This window comes from Aquarana catesbeiana, linkage group LG02, assembly GCF_042186555.1.
Source record: "Aquarana catesbeiana isolate 2022-GZ linkage group LG02, ASM4218655v1, whole genome shotgun sequence".
NCBI classification, from domain to species: Eukaryota; Metazoa; Chordata; class Amphibia; order Anura; family Ranidae; genus Aquarana; species Aquarana catesbeiana.
Window position 1 is genome coordinate 251734573 of NC_133325.1, and position 20565 is coordinate 251755137.

The following is a 20565-nucleotide window of genomic DNA, read 5'->3' on the forward strand; positions in this document are numbered from 1 at the left end:
GGAAATGAGGGAATGATGCCCCGTTGGCTAATCCCATATATTTATATGTCCACAATGTGCTGCAGTTAATTCTATGAGGTCGAGTCTCATAACGTATAGTGCATGTAAGGTATGAGAGCTAATCGTGACTCCCATACTCGCCTATTAAAAGGTCGGGGTATTGGAATTTATGATAGCATGTGTTGTGTTATAATATGGGAGGTAGTGGTTGCCAGTCAAGGAAAAAGAGAGTTGCAAACACATGGAGAGGCAATGGTAAAGTATACCTTCCTTATGCTAAATAAAGAATAGTGAAATCATAATTGTTGTATGTGGATATAATGAGTAAAAAATCTAATGGGTGATGTTATATAGTATACAGGGGCATATAAGTTGTTGTGAGACAGAGCCTTAATGACCTGTTTGTGTCTAATGCAGTTTAGTCTGGGATCCTCCTGTAGGAAAGCACATAGCAATCTACTGACAAGTATGCCTGCTATAAATTACGAAGTCCAATACATGTTCGATCGGCTTAGAGCCAGTGGAATTGCATAAAGTTTATTGGCAGGATAGCATTGTTTGGGAAGAGCATGTGTCAGTCATTCCTGGTATAATATGGACTTGTTATGAGGAGCAGGAGTCCAGCGAGGATGCAGAATAAGGACCAGGTAAGTATCGAAAGTGCAATTGGAGGAATCAACCAAGAAGGTTAGAGCAGGGTTATTCAACAGTCAGCTGATGTGGTGTTTGTGGCATTGCGATGGAGAAGGGGGGAGAGCGTGCAGCACGTACAGTCTTCCCAGCGGTGTCACATTGCATACTGTCAGGGTTGTTCTGTTGTACTTACTCCTTGTTGTTATGAGCTGTCAGAGCCGGAGAGCGAAAATGAAGCAATCGGGTAAACTCCAACATAACATCTCTGAGGTCCTAAGCCATATAACTTTGCCAGAACATGGCAGTAATCAAACCTTAAAGGAATCGTTAGATGTTAATAATGAGTTTTGGGTCCCTCACGTATGTGTGAACGGTTCGTTGAAGGTGGATCAAACTGCTTTGTGAAGGCTCTTACAGGCTGTACAAGAAGCTGGGCATTCGCGTCGGGGGGAGGTAGGTATCACCAGCATACCTCCGCGCTGGTGCAATGCATATCTAGCTAGAGGGGTAACGCTACAGAGCAATAACGATTGAACATTCCTAAAAATGTAAAGGCACAGTCTTGTGAACAGGAAATTAAACCGTAGAAACTTGTAAAGTTGGTAAACCCAGCCAGAACGTGGCAATAAAACTCCTGTGCAGCGATCTGCGAGAAGGGTATGTTTAGTGATCTCTTTGGGCTCTTCGAGAGTGTGGGGAGCCTGACGGACTGTGTCCGTGATGAGCATCACGGTGAGCGGCATTTGATCTGGTGCCCGATGGTGATCTTCTCCTTCTATATCGTACATCCTGAGCTTCCATCGGTTCTTCTGGTGGCGTGTGTCTTCTTGTAGTGGAATGGCGGAACTCAGCGTACCAATTAGGAACATCTACCAAGGGGATGTCTAGGCTGTGACAGAACTGAAGTAAGTCTTCAGGTACTTTCAGCAGGGCCATCCGACCCAGGTGTGTGGCTGACAAGCAAAAGGGGAACTTCCACCTATATTGTATTCCGTGAGCACGTAATACCTCAAGAAGGGGTTTTAGGTCCCTACGGTGCTGTAATGTAATGCTGGATAAATCCTGAAAGATCTGGATTTGTTTTCCATCATGCTGAAGTTGTGACTTGCCTCTTGCTTGTCGCAGAATTTCTTCTTTTAACTTATAATCCATGATACAGCATATAATGTCCCTCGGGGGATCTTTCTCTCTGCCCTTAGGGCACAGTGCCCTGTGGATTCTTTCCATCTCGATTTTGGATTGACGTGGTCTGTTTAGCAGGCCATTGAAAAGGTCAGTAACTGCTGGCGTCAAGTGCTCAGGATCAGTGGCCTCGGGCATGCCTCTGATTCTGAGGTTATGGCGGCGACCGCGATTATCGAGGTCTTCAACATGTCGTTGCACGTCTCTCAGCTGCAGTGTGTGTGTGTGTGTCGATCTTTCTTGTAACCTTGCGGAGGACAGTGTCGTGTTGTGCCATGGTTCTTTCAACTTCATGTACCCTGTCACTTAATGTGTGGATATCCAGTCGCAGTAGGAGGCGATAGGAGGGGTGCAGGCATGGGTCCCGTCAGTTGTGTTCCTGAGGTCTGTGAGGGTCCGTGGCGGGACGACGCCATATTGTTCCGCTGTGTTCTAAACATCTCTAGGTTATTCTGGCTTATACTACCTGTATGTTTGCGGGGAGAGCTGGACCTCAAAGTTGAAGATTGTCGGGATGCTGTCCCCATCTTCTAGTGTAGAATTAGAGTGAGTTTACCTCCTGTAATGGTGAGAAAAGAGTGGTAACGGCGGGAGCTATTCAGTTAAGCAGCTATCTTCCTGTGTAGCCAGACCACACCCCCAACACATTCTAACACTTCTCCTGAGTATGGCAATACCACATGTGTGACACTTTTATACAGCGTGGCCACATACAGAGGCCCAACATGTAGGGAGCACCATTAGGCATTCTAGGTGCATAAATTACACATATTATTTCTTAAGGAAAAAAGGTTCTAGGGACCATGCAGCTTATAGATAAGGGAACTTTATTACACAAATATTAAATACAAAAAAATATTAAATACAAAAAACACTGGATAAAAATCCCATCACCAACACCTCAGTAAAAAAATAAATAATTAAAATAGACAGTGTTGTCTGATCAAGATGCAGCTGCGTCATAAATATCCACACATACATATGTCAACATAACATCCCTACGGTAATAAAGCACCTAACACTATGGTGAAGTGAAATGACTGTTGAAACACCATAGATAAGGAATATTCCCAGTGTACGGGATGTTTGAGCACAAATGGGGGCTCTGCGAGTACAGCAAGGAGGGGAAAAAGCAAGTTTTTCTTTTGACCACCATGGATAGCAACTCCAGGCACTAACGTGCTATATGTAGTGCAAGTATGTATCCCAAGTCCAAAGTTTTCCACAGGAGGGTGAAGCTGGGAAGTACTGATGCAATAAGGTCATATATAATTAACACTGTAACAGTGGTTAGGATATCAGTCCAGCGTATAGCATGGGGTATTGTTCTCAGTGTGACCAGTGTCACTGCAGTACAAAAAGACACAGCATAGGAGTATAATGCATGGACCAACAGGTCCGCTCACGCAGCCTGGAAGCAGTGTGGACTTGCGTGGATACTGGCTGTAGCTTTCCCGCCTGCACACCCGTTGGGTTTGGATCAGGGATGTGGCTGTGTTGTCGGTCAGGCACTAGGTCAGCGGCGGGTGCAGTTTGATGTGATCTGGTCTGTAGCTGTCTCACCATCCCTTAGTTAAAATGAATGCTGTGATACTCGCACATTCCTGTAAGCATGTACGGGCTAGCAAGCCGACATCAATGGTGATATCAGTGTGTCATTCACGTGGTGTCGTGACAACCGACTAGTTTTGCCCAATCAGCTTGAGCTTCTTCTGGGATTCTATAATTTCTTGACTACCTCTTGCACTTTCGAAGGCCCTGGAGCACCAGGACAATTGAAACACCCCAAAAATGACCCCATTTTGGAAAGAAAACACCCCGAACCTATAATCTAATGAGGCATAAAGAGTCTTTTGAACATGTAATTTTTTTTTTCTAGAAGATGTGTAAAGAAAATGAAAACCCACTTCTTTTTTTTTGTTTTTTTTTTTTTTTACACAAAGTTGTCCATTTATACAATATTTCTAATACATAACAGGGACATTCCCAAAATTACACCCCAAAATAGATTCTCCTACTCCTCCTAAGTATGGCGATACCACATGTGGGAGACTTTTCCACAGCCTGCCCACATACAAAGGCCCAACTTGCAGGGAGCAAATCTAACTTGACTACCTATTAGGCACTGTAGTGGCATGAATGGGGATGGTTGAGCCATGAATGTGGATGGCTGAGTATGGATGGGTTGACTGAGCATGAATGGGTATGAATGGGTTCGCTGGGTATGGTTGAGTGTGGATGGGATGGCTAAGCATGGATGGATGGATGTATGAGTGTTGCAATGGGCACAGAGCAGCGATGTAGGTAATACAGATCCAGTCCACAGTGCTGCTGCACCCAATCTCTCCCCTCTCTGCTCACACTGTACTGATCGGTACAGAGAGGAACCGGACATGATGCCGGTTTGTCAGTGGCCATTTACCATGATACGTGATGCGCCAGGTCCTCCGGACCCGGCAGTCATGGTTACTCCCGTGTGCGCGCCCGATTCTGGGAGGACATCATAGTACGCCCTCCCAGAGTTGTTGAGCCGCGCTGTAGCCATCATTCGGCTATAGCGCGGTTGTTACATTTTTAAAGCATTGCGTTCAAAGTTTTTTATTGATATTTCAAAGAATCAAAACATATGACATTAAAAAAAAACCTAGAAATGCATGAAAGGGAATATAAATGGGTTTTTAAAATGGAGATATGCAAGTCATGGGTTCTTAAGTGATACATACACTGAAGTAGGCATGAGGAAGGATGGCAATACATACAAATACAGTTTTCATTGAATGCAAAGAACTGTCAATCGGTTGATTAAACCATAACTAATGTCCAAAAGGGATTATGATCCAATCGTAAACTGAACCCATTATAAAGATACTGGAATGTCCAAAAACAGAGATATTCCCTAACGTGTTGATCAGACTAAAGAAGGAATGATCAGTATAAGGGGAAGTCAGAAATAGAGAGGGAAACCTAGACAGATAAAACATGGAAGAGCAGAAGGATATGGCACCAAAGAGTCTTACAGAGCAAGATTCAATACTATTCAACATGGAGGTAGCTGTATATAGTTCTACCCAGGTTCCCAGACAGCTTCAAAGTCATTATCCAGGAAAATACATTTGCTGCTGCAAAGGATACTGTCGGCTGTTTTCAGGAACGGGCTACCATAATCTTATCCCCTAAAAAAATAAAATGAATGAGTTTATGGATGGGTTTGGAACATCCAACTGTCTTACTGTTCAGTAAGGCCATCTCAGATGTTTTTTGTAGGGTTAAACCAGTTAGTTTACACAGCAAACAAAAGATCCTATTCCAGAAACCCCAAATATGAGGGCACTCCCACCAGGTGGGTAAGAAAGAACCCAGAAGACCTCATCCTCTAAAACATAGCGGTGAGGAATGTGGAAACATGTTTGTCGGGCAGAAGGGAACCAGGTACCAACGAGTGATAATTTTGATACTAGCCTCCATAAGGGAAATACTTACCATCCCCTTGAAGCATTTTTGAAATAAGAACCAGGTTTTTGCCTCCCAACTGACCTCCATATCCTGTTCCCAACTCAGAGCATAAGAAGGTTTCTCAGGGTTCTGTCAGTGAAGCATATATCAACGATATACCACCCCTCTGATCCATGATTTCAGAACACCATTTTTCATATGCAGTTATTTTTGGTGGATCCGGCTTAATTTCCCAAATGGAAAGAAGGAAATGGCGAATTTGGTGTAAGTGCAATCTTTCCGAAGTGGGTATGTCCAACTTACTGATACAATGACTCACCATCAAGGGACCCATAAAGGACATGAAGTGACCAATCCTGTACAAGCCTGTATTCCTCCACCACTGGAACGCCCCAATATCTTGACCTGGAGGAAACTGGGGGTTACGAAAGGTCTGCAAGCGGATGGAAACCAGAGACCAATGAGGGGGGCTTATATCAAGTGTCACATAGGGTTATCGAATGAGATGTGGGGGCTAGGATTGGGGGTCTATTTTTAGAGGGGACCCATACCAAAAAGTCAATGGTGTGTAAAGGGACCGCCTGTCTCTCCATATCAACCCAATCTGGTTTATTGCCTTGAGCATAAATGACAGAACTGTGTTGGGCTGCCTGAAAATACTTCCAAAGATTGGGTAACCCCAAGCCTCCTTGAGTGCGTCTTCTATACAAGACACTCTTTGGCTACCGGTAGCCTTTTTTTCCCCAGATAAAGCTCGTTAGCTGAGAAACTTTTGCAGGTGTAATTTCTGGACTGGGATAGGGAGTGAATGCAATAAGTATAGGATCCTTGGGAGGAGGGTCATTTTAACAGAGTTTGTCCTACCCAGCCAAGAGAGGTCGCCCTGCCCCCAGCTGGACAGATTTGCACTCAGTTTTTTTTTATTGCAATATGTTTTTATTAAAGTTTTAACAAGGTTTACAAGAATAACAAGAAGAATATTCAAGTACATTGTAATCAGCAATTTTTGTCGAGTCGGGTACACATGAGATATGAGTAAACATATTCTTACAATTATAGTTGCATCATGAACTGTAGCCACGTTTCTATATGTCTGTACAAGATGCTTCCCCCCCCACCCCCGGGACACCCCACATGGGAACTTTCTGTGTCCAGGAAGGCGGGAAGCTACATCTCGCCGCAAAACCACCCTGTCTGTTTCCTTCCTCTTTGGCCACAGACATTGGAAGCATACACGTATTCTCAAATGGGTCGAGTCATATTAATGGAAGTCCATAATTGTTTACACTGTATACCCTCTTGACATTGTGTTGATATTAGAGTTGTACTTGACAAAAAAAAAGAATATGAAAGAAGATATAAGGAATATTAACTGAGAAAAACCTGTAATAATATAGTATGTCCATTGAGCATCCAACATATAAAGATTAGTTATGCGTATCAAACTATAGGATTTTTATTTAATGTTTCCCAAAAAATCTGAGACCCATGTTTTGTGGGTACCATGTTATCCAGGGGTTCCATTTTTAGAAATTTTTACCTGGTTACCTAGACTCCAAGCGAATTGTATTTCATACATTCTGTGTATTTATTATTTGTAGGGTTTCTGTTATGGGAGGTGGGTCAATATATTTCCAGTGACGTACTATAGTGAGTCTAGCTGCAACCAGTAAGTGTGACACTAGTGGTCTTAGAGGCGCTGGAATAGAATCAATTTCTAATGAAAGGAGTGCCATACCCGGGGAACCCGCAACCTCTACACCTGTGATTTGTTTTATTATCTGAAATATAAGCATCCAAAACCTTTGGATGCGTGGACATGACCACAGCACATGTATAAGTGTGCCTGTCTCCCCACATTTCCTCCAGCATTCCGGTGAGGCATCCGGTGCAAACTTTGAGATGCCATAAGGGGTAAGATACCACCTCAGAAGTATTTTGTGGTGCAGTTCCCATAGGTTGGCACTCCTTGTAGACGTATATGTGACATTAAGGGATTTTTTCCATTGGTCTTCTGTATAATGTTTCCCAAAGTCTTTCTCCCATGCTGTTATATTAGTGGTTTTATTCTGTAGGAATTTGTAAAAAAATGCTGTTCCTTTTGATTTTTGTACGATTATTTGTAAGAAAGGCAACAATTCGCCAGGGTAGGTAAGTAACAAGGTCACTTCTTTTTTTCCCCTAATAAGTGGGATATTTGAATGTACTTATAGTAATCATATTCTGGAATATTATATTAAATCTGTAGTGTTCTAAATGTTTTAATTGTAGGTCCAATTAAAAGGTCCTCAAGAAGTATTTCTCTTCTGGAGCCCCAGTTAGCTAGTGATATGTCTGGTATAATGAATTCTAGAGCATTAATCGGGAATTTTAAAGGAATTTGAGGTCCTTCATGTGTTATATGTTTAAGGAGATATTGCCATGCACTCAGTTTTTTAACATGTGGGGATAATTAGCACTATAAAGCTATGACAATCTTAACCGCTTGCCGCCCAGCTGCCGCTATTATACTGCGTCAGGTCGGCATGATCCCACAAACCTCCGTAGCTGTAAGCTGGCTCTTTAAGCGCCTATAACAGGTGCGCCCACGGCATGGCAGGGGGAGCCGATGTGCGTGGCCGGTGGTCACGATGATTGCCAGCCACACGCGATCATGGGCACGAGGGCCAGAACAGGAAGGTGTGTGTGTGTGTGTGTGTGTGTAAACACACAAATCCCTGTTCTGTGAGGACAGATCGTCTGCTCTTACTAGCTAGGAAAAACGACGTCTTCTCCTCTAGTCAGTTCCATCCCCCCCACAGCCAGAAACACAAACGAGGGAACACATTTAACCCCTTGATCGCCCCTTAGTTTTAACCCCTTCCCTGCCAGTGACATTTACACAGTAATCGGTGCATTTTTATAGCACTGATCATCGTATAAATGTCAATGGTCCCAAAAATGTGTCAAATGTCCGCTCTGTCCCCGCAATGTCACAGTACCACTAAAAATTGCTGATCACCTCTATTACTAGTAAAAAAATAATAAAAATGCCATAAATCTATCTCATAGTTTGTAGATGCTATAACTTTTGCTCAAACCAATCAATATACGCTTATTGCAATTTTTTATTTTTTTTTTTTATCAAAAATATGTAGAAGAATATAAATTTGATTTTTAAATACATTTTTGGGGATATTTATTACAGCAAAAAGTAAAAAATTTTTTTCAAAATTGTCACTTTTTTTTTTTTTTTTGTTTATGGCGCAAAAAATAAAAACCGCAGAGGTGATCAAATACCACCAAAAGAAAGCGCTATTTGTGGGAAAAAAAGGACGTCAGATTTTTTTGGGTACAGAGTCGCAAAAAATGGCCTGGTCGTTAAGCAGGCAAATCTTCCAGTCTGTAAGTGGTTAATGTAACACCAGGTTTAAGCATCAGTTATGCAGCTATTTCATTTGTACATGTCATCCAAAGTCCTCCTTTTTTTTTTTGCCAAAACTAAGTTCCAAGGGCATTGCCTATAACCACTTCAATACCGGACACTTTCTCCCCTTCCTGCCCGGGACAATTTGCAGCTTTCAGCGCTGTCGCATTTTGAATGACAATTACGCGGTCATGCAACACTTCACCCAAACAAATTTTTTATAATTTTCTTCCCACAAATAGATGGTGGTATTTTATCACCACTGGGGTTTTTATTTTTTTGCTAAACAAACTAAAGACCAAAATTTTTGAAAAAAAAAAGTTTTTCTTCATTTTGGTTATAAGATTTTCTCCTTCACTAACGGGCACCGATGAGGTGGCACTGATGGACACTGATGAGTTGGCACTGATAAGGTGGCACTGATATTTAGAATTGATGGGCACTGATAGGCGGCACTGATATGCAGCACTGATGAGCACCAATAGGCGGCACTGATATGCAGCACTGATAAGCAACACTAATGGTTGGCACTGGTAGGCACTGACGGCTGTGATGGGCATTGACAGGTGGCACTGATGGGCAGTACTGATGAGGCACTGACAGGTGTTACTGCTGGGCACTGGCACAGTGGTGAGCACTGGTTGGCACTGTGATGGGCACTGACAGCCATTATTGATGAGGCACTGATTGAAAGCTCATGGGCACATCTGATGGAGGCTGTGCTGATAATCAATGGCTGTTTATCAGCATAGACCCCTCCTCTGAAAGAGCCGCTGATCGGCTCTCCCTGTCAGCGTGAACCGAGAAGTTACGTTTAACGGCACTTCCTGGTTTATGCAATGATCAGCTGTGATTGGTCACAGCTGATCATGTGGTAAGGAGCCTCTGTCGGAGGCTCCATACCACGACTTGAGATGCAGTGTGTCAGACTGCGGGTGCGCGCCGGCATGTTATCCTGCTGGACATCATATGACGCCCAGTCAGGATAATAGAATCACCGAATGCCCGTCAATCCGCTATAGGCCGGGCGGGAAGTGGTTAAATATCATATAGATATACTGGTGATTTGCTAATCACTATGAGACTCATAGTGATTAGCAAATTACAGGTATAGTATAGTACAAATGTACTTTAGAATAATTTAGTTTGATTATTCCTGAAGCTACTAGTAACTAGGGACATTACACTTATTCATATTCTGAAATCAAGTTATATTGTTGGCTTATTTTACATTGCCTAACCTGCTCTGGGACCTCTGTCTCTGGGACCGCTTCCATAGCCTGCTAAAGGTATGACATCTTCCTTTAGTCTGCTAAAGGCATGGCTCATGCAGTAGCTACACACAGTAGCCACGGACGGAACTGCGTGCACAAATGTATGGCACCAGCCAAGGTTTTAGCCCATCAGGGCTTGTTAAATTGCACACAGTTTCCAGTAACAGAAATTAGTAGTGAGTTGCGATGGCAACAAGATCCCCAATAGAGAGCTGAAGGGTCATACCCACACAGCAGTAGTCGGCAGAAGGCATGGCAGAGTTATTTGCAGGTATATGGCAATGGAGAAAAAAATAGGGCATTGTTAGAACTAGACATGTGCACCCCATTCAGGATGAGGACGTGAGGACATGATGCGCCTCACAGAGGGAGGGGCCTGATCGTGTTGTTGATGGAGCGCACGGGGAGATCTGGAGAAAACTGCGGTGGAACCACTGAGTGGGTGGCAGCGGTGAGCCCTGGATGAAGACCCAGCACTCCCCCAGAGATCCTCCGGAGACCCTTCATCCAGCCCGGGAGACGGGTGGATTACTGGATCATGGCGGAGAACTGAGGGTCTATCACCTCTCCTACCGCCCCCCCCCCCCCCCCCCACAACACCCGATCAGAGCATGGCTCAGGCTCAGTGTCAGTGCCAGCTTGAATGGACGCTTGAACAGGAGGCAGCATGAGAAGCTGGACAAGAGCCACAGAAAGGATTCCCTGAAGTGTCAGGCCCTAAGAGGGACGCAGCGGAGGGCTGAATGCTTGATTGGAGCCAGCAGCAGAATGCAAAGCGGCAGTGGAAGCAGCAAGGTACTTTCCTATTTTGAGTTATAGACTGTGAGCTGTGCTAAAAATCATTAAAGCATATACCTGCACATATTAGCCTATTCCAGCATATTCCTACAAGCACCTATTTACATCTGCAAGGGCCGTATATATCAGCATAATTTTGTACATATGAAATAAGCCTGCTTGTGTCTGCAACTATCAACTATCAACTTACTTCTACATGTATCTGTATGCTCCTTTAACAGCACTTGAAAGTACTAGGGTATATATCTGTACACCCCAGTACATAACAACAAGTAACTGTAACAGCTGAAACTTCCGTTTATTTCAGCACTCAATTGCATAAAATCCTGCTTGTACAAATATCCTTTTGAACCCAACTGCAAGTTTCATTATACATCTGCTGGTGCTTAGAATAGACTCGTATATACTTGGAGACATCTGGATACATTGGTATAAATGGATCTATTTATGTACCCCCTGGGGCCTGATTGTCAATGTATTGGACAGCTACAGGAACATCTGATTCTCATAAACCTGCCTATCAGTGTACCAGCTAAGCAGATATAGCTGATAGACTGCAAGTCAGAGCAAAACAGCGGCTGTCTAACATACGTTCTAGGCCACACATATGGACCTGAATTTCGTATACATGTTTGACTGAAAGGACATTTAGCCTAATGGATACTTTGATGTTCAGACTTCTATATACACCTGCATAGAAAACAACATAAGTCTATAAACTTCAACAAATGTTTGAATTTATCCACAAATACCAATGTACGCCAGTGGAATCTGGAACACTTTTTTGTATGTCCCAGCATACATTTTGAATGGAAACAGGACTGGTTACAGTTTCTATTTGTATATACGTTTTTTTTTTTTTTTTTCTTCCCTGATTAGTACTAGATTCTGCGGATGCCTGTTTCTTGATTAAAGTACCAATATCTACAATATTCAGACTTAACCATTTGCAATTGTACTCCCCAGTAAAAAATTTTTAAGGACTATTACTTTCTGGTTAATTCCTGCAAAATAATTAGATCTAACTTCTAATAGACGGTATGTACTTGTGCATCTCTGGACATATTAGGGGAATCAGTACATACCTGTTGTATGGCATTCCCTTGGGCCGCACATAGGAGCACCAGTCATTAACATCTGGGATTTCAACGATAAGTACCTTCACAACCAGCTGGCCGAATTATTTGCACCCGTGCATAACTACTAGCCGGCTTGTCTGTCTGATCAGCTACACCTAATTATAAGCCCTCAGCTATACAGAGGGGTTTAACCCCATTCCGTTTGATACATAATAATACTTTACATTTTGCAGTAACTTGTTTGGGCAGCTTTAGCTTTCCTGCAGGCCTGTGGATTTAGCTTCTCATCGAATAAATTTGTATAACATATGCCCTGGGGCAGACGTCCAGAAGGAAGTAGAGAATAATAACGGTTTGAACCACCGGATCATCTCTCGTATAAGGGAATTGAAATATATAAAACTGGGGAAACACAAAATCATGACGAAAAAAAAACAGCATGAAAGGCAGGACCTCAAAGGGAAGCAATCTTAAATCCCCTAAGGGCAAAGCAAACACCAGTACTATCAAACAATACATGACAAAAAAGACAAGCCCTGACAACCGAGGATCTGGCAGACAACAACAGCAGGTAAAAAAAGATAAGAAGAGAGATCTTGAAAAGAAAAGAGACCCCTGACCTTTCCAGAGATAATATAAGTATAGAGAGCAAACCAGAGACAAGCAGGATGGAAGCCCAGAACGAAGGAGCTCAAATTCCAACAAAACTAGAAATGTCAGAGATGCTACTGAGACTAGAAAATTCAATTAAAGGTGAAATTACCACACTATGAACAGACCTGGGAATGCTGCAGACTAGGGTGGAAGGGATGGAAGAACAAACAGATAAACAAGCTCAGGAACTTAATAAACTCAAAGAGCAAGTAAGAACAACGCAAATAAATCAAAGAAAAATTCTCTGGAAGATCAGGAAAAATCAAAGTCGAAGACAAAACCTGAGAATCCGAGCCCTTCCTGAGGAAAATGTTGAAGACCTAAAGAAAATTATGAAATTAATTTTTAATCCCTTGTTGGATAAGGGTGCTGATGATAGGTTAAAGATCAATAGAATTCACTGGGTCAGGAAAACCTAAAAATAATAGCAGCAGACCGTCCTAGAGACATTCTAGTCAGATTCCAGAAATATGAGGAAAAAGCAGAAATCTGGGGTAAAATGAGGGAAAGACCACCTATAAAATATGAAGGGGCTGAGCTTAAATCTTTGCAGACCTTGCCCCGGAGACACTTGCCAGGCGACGACACCTCAAACCATTACTAGAGCAAATGCATTCTTCAAACATCAAGTATAATTGGGGATTTCCAGCATGCCTGATAGGCTACAAAGATGGCAGATCTTCGAGACTGAGGTTCCCGGAAGACTTACAGGACTTCTGTACTAAATTAGACTTACAAGTCCAGAGATATCAGCTTGGTCAGAGGGAAAAAGTATTTTCTAGGATGTTGGACAATTAAATATATATATTTTTTTGTCCCTTAGAAAATGATACATTACTCCTGGAAATCAAGGAAGAGTATATGGTGTGTGGGGGTGGGGTGGGAGGGGAGGATGGGGGAGGTGAAAATGGGGTTTGAATACGGCTACTTCAGGATCTCTGCTGCATTCCCTGTACAAACCCCCTATGTATGGGGGGGGGGGGGGGATTGGGGACATGGTCAGAGCCTCACCTCAAGCAGAAGAACCATTGGTAGAAATTGAGTTTTTAGTTTCACTTTTGGTTCAGAGGTCAGAAAAGGGCAAAAAAAGGGGGGGGAGGTGTGGGAAGGGGGGAGTGGGGGGGGGGGGGAGAGGTACCTCTCAACTAAATATGGTTCTTACTAGTAGTAGATAACCATTAAATTCCTGACATATAACGTCTGTGGATTGAACACTCCCACTAAGACACAAACTTTTGAAAGAATTAAAATCCTATGATGCAGAAGTAGTTTTCTTACAGGAGACTCATCTATCACAAGACACAAATGGTAAACTATTTTCTAAAGATTTCCCAACATGGCACTATGCCGACTCGACAACAAAGAGAGCTAAAGGGATGGCAATTGGATTTGCCGCTGGGGTACGGTTCAAATTGGGGGATAGGATGACTGACCTTGAAGGCAGATACCTCTTTTTGAGGGGCTGCCTGGGGGAAATGGAAAGTACATTGGCAGACATATATGCCCCTAATAGGGATGAGCTTCGTGTTTGAGTTGAACCCAAGTTCGACTCGAACATCGTCTGTTCAACCGTTCGTCGAATTGCAAACGATATGGGCCATTCGCGCCAAATTCGTGTGGCACGTCACGGCCCATAATTCACTGCGGCATCGCAGTGCATTGCTGGCTGATGATTGGCCAAGCATGCACTATGACCCGCATGCTTGGCCAATCACAGCGCCATCAGTAGAGAGAGCTGTAATTGGCCAAGGCAAGGGTGGCTTTGGCCAATTATGGCTCAGGGGGTTTAGAACACGCCCCACACTATATAAGGCCGCCTGCATGGCAACCCTGTGTAGTGTGTTCCGGCGTGCTTAGAGAGAGAGAGACAGTGTCATTTCATTTGAGTTAGATAGATTAGGCAGGACAGTAAGTGAGTTAGCTGCACTTACAGTGTAGTTTGAGTGTGTATATGTGTGTGTATGTGTATATGTATATATGTGTATGTGTATATATATATATATACATATTATGCATCCCAGGTGTTTGTGTGTTTGTGTGTGTAATATTTAAAGCTAACAGTTAAAGCTACAAGTTAGTTTAGTGTGACCTCTGCACAGTGTTCAGCTAAAACTACAAGTTAGTGTAGTGCGTCCTCCTCACAGTGTTCAGCTAAAGCTACAAGTTCGTTTTTTGCGAGCTCTGCACAGAGTTCAGCTAAAGCTACCTGTAGAAGGTTGGTGGTGTTCTCATACTACAGGCAGGCAGTTGATTTTGCTAGCTGCAGTATCAGAGTCTATCTATCTATCCTTAGTGCAGCTACAGGCCATTAGTATGTCTGGAAGACCAACAAGGAGAGGCAGACAGTCACAAGCCAATAAAAGAGGGCAAGCAGGCTCTGTGTCTAGAGGCAACAGTGCTGGTTGTGGAGACGGTGCATCCTCATCAGCAAGCGGCCGTGGGACACGCTTGGCCTTTTTTTCGGCAGCTGGCCGTGTTGAGCCGCAACATGCGGAAGAGTGGATGACCAAGCCGTCCTCATCCTCCTCATCCTCCCTCACCCATGCTCAGGGTACTTTGTCTGGCAAAGCAGCTGCCAACGCGGCCTCTTCCCTCGGCTCAATGGCATCAGTGACTCCTTCCCTAGCCCCACCATGTCCTCCTGAGGAGTCCCTCGAACTGTTTGACCACAGCATTGGGTACATGCTCCAGGAGGATGCCCAGCGTTTAGAAGGCTCTGATGATGATACTGAGGTAGATGAAGGCAGTAACGTGAGCACAGACAGAGGGGGTTCCCAAGAAGGACAGCAATCTGGCAGTCCTGCTCCCCCTGCTGCAGCGTACTACCAGGATTGCTCCAGTGATGAGGAGGGAGGGGATGATGAGGTCACTGACTCAACGTGGGTGAGAGAGGAGGAGGAGGAGGAGGAGGCACATCACCAACGAGGCAGGATGCCCTCTAGGGGCCTCTAGGGGCCAGTCTAAGAGCAGCACACTGACTGCATCACACCCCAAAGCTCCGCATGTGCAGGGCGCTGCTGTCTCTGCTTGTTATTCCAAAAGTTCTTTGGTGTGGGCCTTTTTTGAGACGAGTGCATCAGATTGCACCGCTGCTATTTGCAACATATGTCTCAAGCGTATCTCACTTGGCCAAAACATCTCCAGCTTGGGCACCACATGCTTGACCAGACATATGTTGACCTGCCATGCAGTTCGTTGTCAAGCGTATCTAAAAGACCCGCACCAAAGAACAAAGAGGACCTCTCCTTGCTCCTCATCAGCTGAGATCTCCAACCCCACTATACCTTCAGTCCTCTCTGAGACCTGCACTGAGAGGAATGAAGGTGTATCACAGCAATGAAGGTGTGTCACAGCCAAGTACTTGTGGGCAATCTGCTTTTGGTACACCGACGTCAGATTGTACCAGGCAAATTTCCCTGCCCCAGCTGCTGCACCGCCGAAAGAAATTCGCTCCCAGCCATTCACATGCCCAGCGGTTGAATGCTAGCTTGGCAAAATTGCTAGCACTTCAACTGCTGCCTTTTCAGTTGGTAGAGTCTGCCCCCTTCCGTGAGTTTGTGGAATGTGCGGTTCCTCAGTGGCAGGTACCCAAATGCCACTTTTTCTCATGGAAGGCAATTTCAGCTGTCTACAGGCATTAGGGATGAGCCGAACACCCCCCCGGTTCGGTTCACACCAGAACCTGCGAACGGACCTAAAATTCGCACGAACGTTAGAACGTCTATGGGACTCGAACGTTCGAAATCAAAAGTGCTCATTTTAAAGGCTAATTTGCATGGTATTGTCCTAAAAAGGGTTTGGGGACCCGGGTCCTGCCCCAGGGGACATGTATCAATGCAAAAAAAACTTTTAAAAATGGCCGTTTTTTCGGGAGCAGTGATTTTAATGATGCTTAAAGTAAAAAAAAAAAAAAAAGTGAAATATTCCTTTAAGTATCGTACCTGGGGTGTGTCTATAGTATGCCTGTAAAGTGGCGCGTGTTTCCCGTGTTTAGAACAGTCCCTGCACAAAATGTCATTTTTAAAGGAAAAAAAATCTCATATAAAACTGCTTGTCGTGGTAATGTCGGGTCCTGGCAATATGGATGAAAATCAGTGAGACAAACGGCATGGGTACCCCCCAGTCCATTACCAGGCCCCTTGGGTCTTGTATGGATATTAAGGGGAACCCCGCACCCAAATTAAAATAAGGAAAGGTTTGGGGCCACCAGGCCCTATATACTCTGAACAGCAGTATACAGGCGGTGCAAACAAGACAGGGACTGTAGGTTTGTTGTTAAGTAGAATCTGTTTGTAATTTTGAACTGGTACATTTTTAACGTGTTTAGCTCCAGCCAAAAAATCTTTTTTAAGTTTTTTGGAAAACATAGGGAAGGGTTATCACCCCTGTGACATTTGTTTTGCTGTCTGTCCTCCTCTTCAGAAGATTTCACCTCACTTTTTGTCCCAATGACAAATGTTTTTTGAAAATTTGGGTTTTTTTGTGAAACAAGGATTGGTGATAAAGCATCAGTGGAAAGGAGAACAGTTTTTCCCATATTACCTCTTACAGGAGAGAATTTCCCTTCCTAGGGGTAGATTTCATCTCACTTCCTGTTGTCTCCATCCGTTTGCAAGTAGGAGTCGTTTGTAAGTTAGATATTTGAAAGTAGGGGCCTGCCCTATATACTCAGCAGAAATTTGGGCCTTAGGTGTTGTTGTGGCCACAACACTGTAAGCCCTCACAGGGCCCTGCTGTGAAATATTAGATCAAGAATTGTAATTACATGCCCCTGTTGAGCAGGGGCAGAAAGATTGGGCCTTTGGTGGTGCTGGTGCCACAACACTGTAAGTCCTCACAGACACTCTAGTTGGAACACAGGAACGAGCCCTGCTGCAAAATATTGCATCAAAAATTGTAATTACACGCCCCTGTTAAACAGGGGCTGAAAAATTGGGCCTTAGGCACTGGTGGTGGCGCCCAGAACCAAAAATGTTCTTACAAGCTATTAGCGTGATCATTGAGGAGGAAGAGGATAATTACTCAGGGATAGTCACTCAGCATCAGCATAGGCAGTCTTTGAAGGGATCTGAAAAAAATTATTAGGTTACATCAGCATCAGGTGCTTGGTAGCTGGTGGTGATCCAAGACTGATTCATTTTTATGAAGGTCAGTCGATCGACCGAGTCGGTGGACAGACGCACCCTGTGATCGGTTACAAAGCCTCCAGCAGCACTGAATGTGTGTTCCGAAAGAACGCTGGATGCAGGACAGGCCAGTAGCTCAATTGCATACTGTGCAAGCTCTGGCCAGTGATCCATCCTCAAGACCCAGTAACCCAGAGGATTTTTGGTGGGAAAGGTGTCCAAGTCAGATCTTGCCCCTAGGTATTCCTGCACCATGTAAAACAGACACTGGCGATGGTTGCTGGAACCGATCATACCTTGGGGCTGCGGACCAAAAAATTGTCTGAATGCATCGGTCAGACGGCCACCTTCTCCACCGCTCCTTCTTTGACTGACCGAAGCCTCAGCAACACGTTGTCCAGAAACAGGAGTTTGTAACCTCCCAATCTCTGGGAACGCGTTGCACAGACCTTTCTGCAAGGCCTCCCGAAGATGTTTCATCCTCTGTTCCCTCTGCGATGGCAAGATAAGGTCTGCAACCTTACCCTTGTAACGTGGATCAAGGAGGGTTGCCAGCCAGTATTGGTCCTTCTCCTTGATACCACGAATCCGAGGTTCCTTACGCAGGCTTTGCAGGATCAGGGAAGCCATGCAGTGTAGGTTTGCTGAGGCATTCGGTCCGGAGTCCTCTGGGTCACTAAGGACGACATGGTCCGCAGCCACCTCCTCCCAGCCACGTGCAAGTCCATGTGTTTCTTGGGACTGATCCCTTAAAGACTGCTGCTGATGCTGAGTGTCAGGCTCCACCTCCATACTGACACAATCTTCCTCCTCCTCCTCCTCCTCCTGTGTGATCGGCGGGCACGCAGGAACACTGTCTGGATAAAGGGGGGCTTTGAGAGCTAAGGAAGTCCACCTCTTCCTGCCTCTGTTCTGCCTCAAGTGCCCTGTCCATTATTCCACGCAGCGTGTGCTCCAACAGGTGGACAAGGGGGACAGTGTCACCGATGCATGCACTGTCACTGCTCACCATCCTCGTGGCCTCCTCAAATGGTGACAGGACAGTGCATGCATCCCTGATCATGGCCCACTGGCGTGGGGAAAAAAAAAAACAAGCTCCCCTGACCCTGTCCTGGTGCCATAGTCGCACAGGTACTCATTGATGGCCCTCTGCTGTGTGTGCAGCCGCTGCAGCATGGCCAACGTTGAGTTCCACCTGGTGGGCATGTCACAGATTAGGCGGTTCTTGGGCAGGTTAAACTCCTTTTGGAGGTCCACCAGCCGAGCACTGGCATTATATGACTGACGGAAATGCACACAGACTTTCCTGGCCTGCCTCAGGACATCCTGTAAGCCCGGGTACCTGCCCAAGAACCGCTGCACCACCAAGTTAAGGACGTGAGCCAAACAGGGCACATGGGTCATTTGTCCCTGTCGGAGGGCAGAGAGGAGGTTGGTGCCATTGTCACAAACCACCATTCCTGCCTTAAGTTGGCGTGGCGTCAACCACCTCTGAACCTGCCCCTGCAGAGCTGACAGAACCTCTCCCCCAGTGTGGCTCCTGTCCCCCAAGCACACCAGCTCAAGCATCGCATGGCATCTTTTGGCCTGCGTACTTGCGTAGCCCCTTGAACGGCTATGGAGCACCGCTGGTTCCGAGGACAAAGCACAGGAAGAGGCCATGGTTGAAGAAGAAGAGGAGGGGGTGGAGTAGAGAGGTGTGTCACAATCATTAGTAGTGGCATTTTGGAGGCGTGGTGGTGGAACAACCTCCAACACTACTGCACCTTGTCCTGCATCCTTCCCAGCTGCCAGCAGAGTCACCCAATGCGCAGTGAAACTTAGGTAACATCCCTGTCCATGCCTGCTGGACCATGAGTCAGCGGTAATATGCACCTTACCGCTGACCGCCCTGTCCAGCGAGGCATGGACATTGCCTTCCACATGCCGGTAGAGAGCTGGAATCGCCTTCCGTGAGAAAAAGTGGCGTTTGGGTACCTGCCACTGAGAAACCGCACATTCCACAAACTCACGGAAGGGGGCAGAGTCTACCAACTGAAAAGGCAGCAGTTGAAGTGCTAGCAATTTTGCCAAGCTAGCATTCAACCGCTGGGCATGTGGATGGCTGGGAGCAAACTTCTTTCAGCGGTGCAGCAGCTGGGGCAGGGAAATTTGCCTGGTACGATCTGACATTGGTGTACCGAAAGCAGATTGCCCACAAGTACTTGGCTGTGACACACCTAATTCTACACCTTCATTCCTCTCAGTGCAGGTCTCAGAGAGGATTGAAGGTATAGTGGGGTTGGAGATCTCAGCTGATGAGGTGTGGATCTTTTAGATACGCTTGCCAACGAACTTCATGGCAAGTCAACATATGTTTGGTCAAGCATGTGGTACCCAAGCGGGGGATGTTTTGGCCACGCGAGATACGCTTGAGACATATGTTGCAAATAGCAGCGGTGCGATCTGATGCACTCATCTCAAAAAAGGCCCACACCAAAGAACTTTTTGAATAACGCGCAGAGACTGCAGTGTCCTGCACATGTGGAGCTTTGGGGTGTGATGCAGTCAATGTGCTGCCCTTAGGCTGGCCCCTGGAGGGCATCCTGCCTCGTTGGTGATGTGCCGCCTTCTCCTCCTCCTCCTCCTCTCTCCTATCAGGCACCCACGTTGAGTCAGTGACCTCATCATCCCCTCCCTCCTCATCACTGGAGTAAACCTGGCAGTATGCTGCAGCAGGGGGAGCATGACTGCCAGATTGCTGTCCTTCTTGGGCACCCCCTCTGTCTGTGCTCATGTTACTGCCTTCATCGAGCTCAGTATCATCATCAGAGCCTTCCAAACTCTGGGCATCCTCCTGGAGCATGTACCCAACACTGTGGTCAAACAGTTCAAGGGACTCCTCAGGAGGACATGGTGGGGCTAGGGAAGGAGTGACTGATGACATTGAGCCGAGGGAAGAGGCCGCTGCTTTGCCAGAC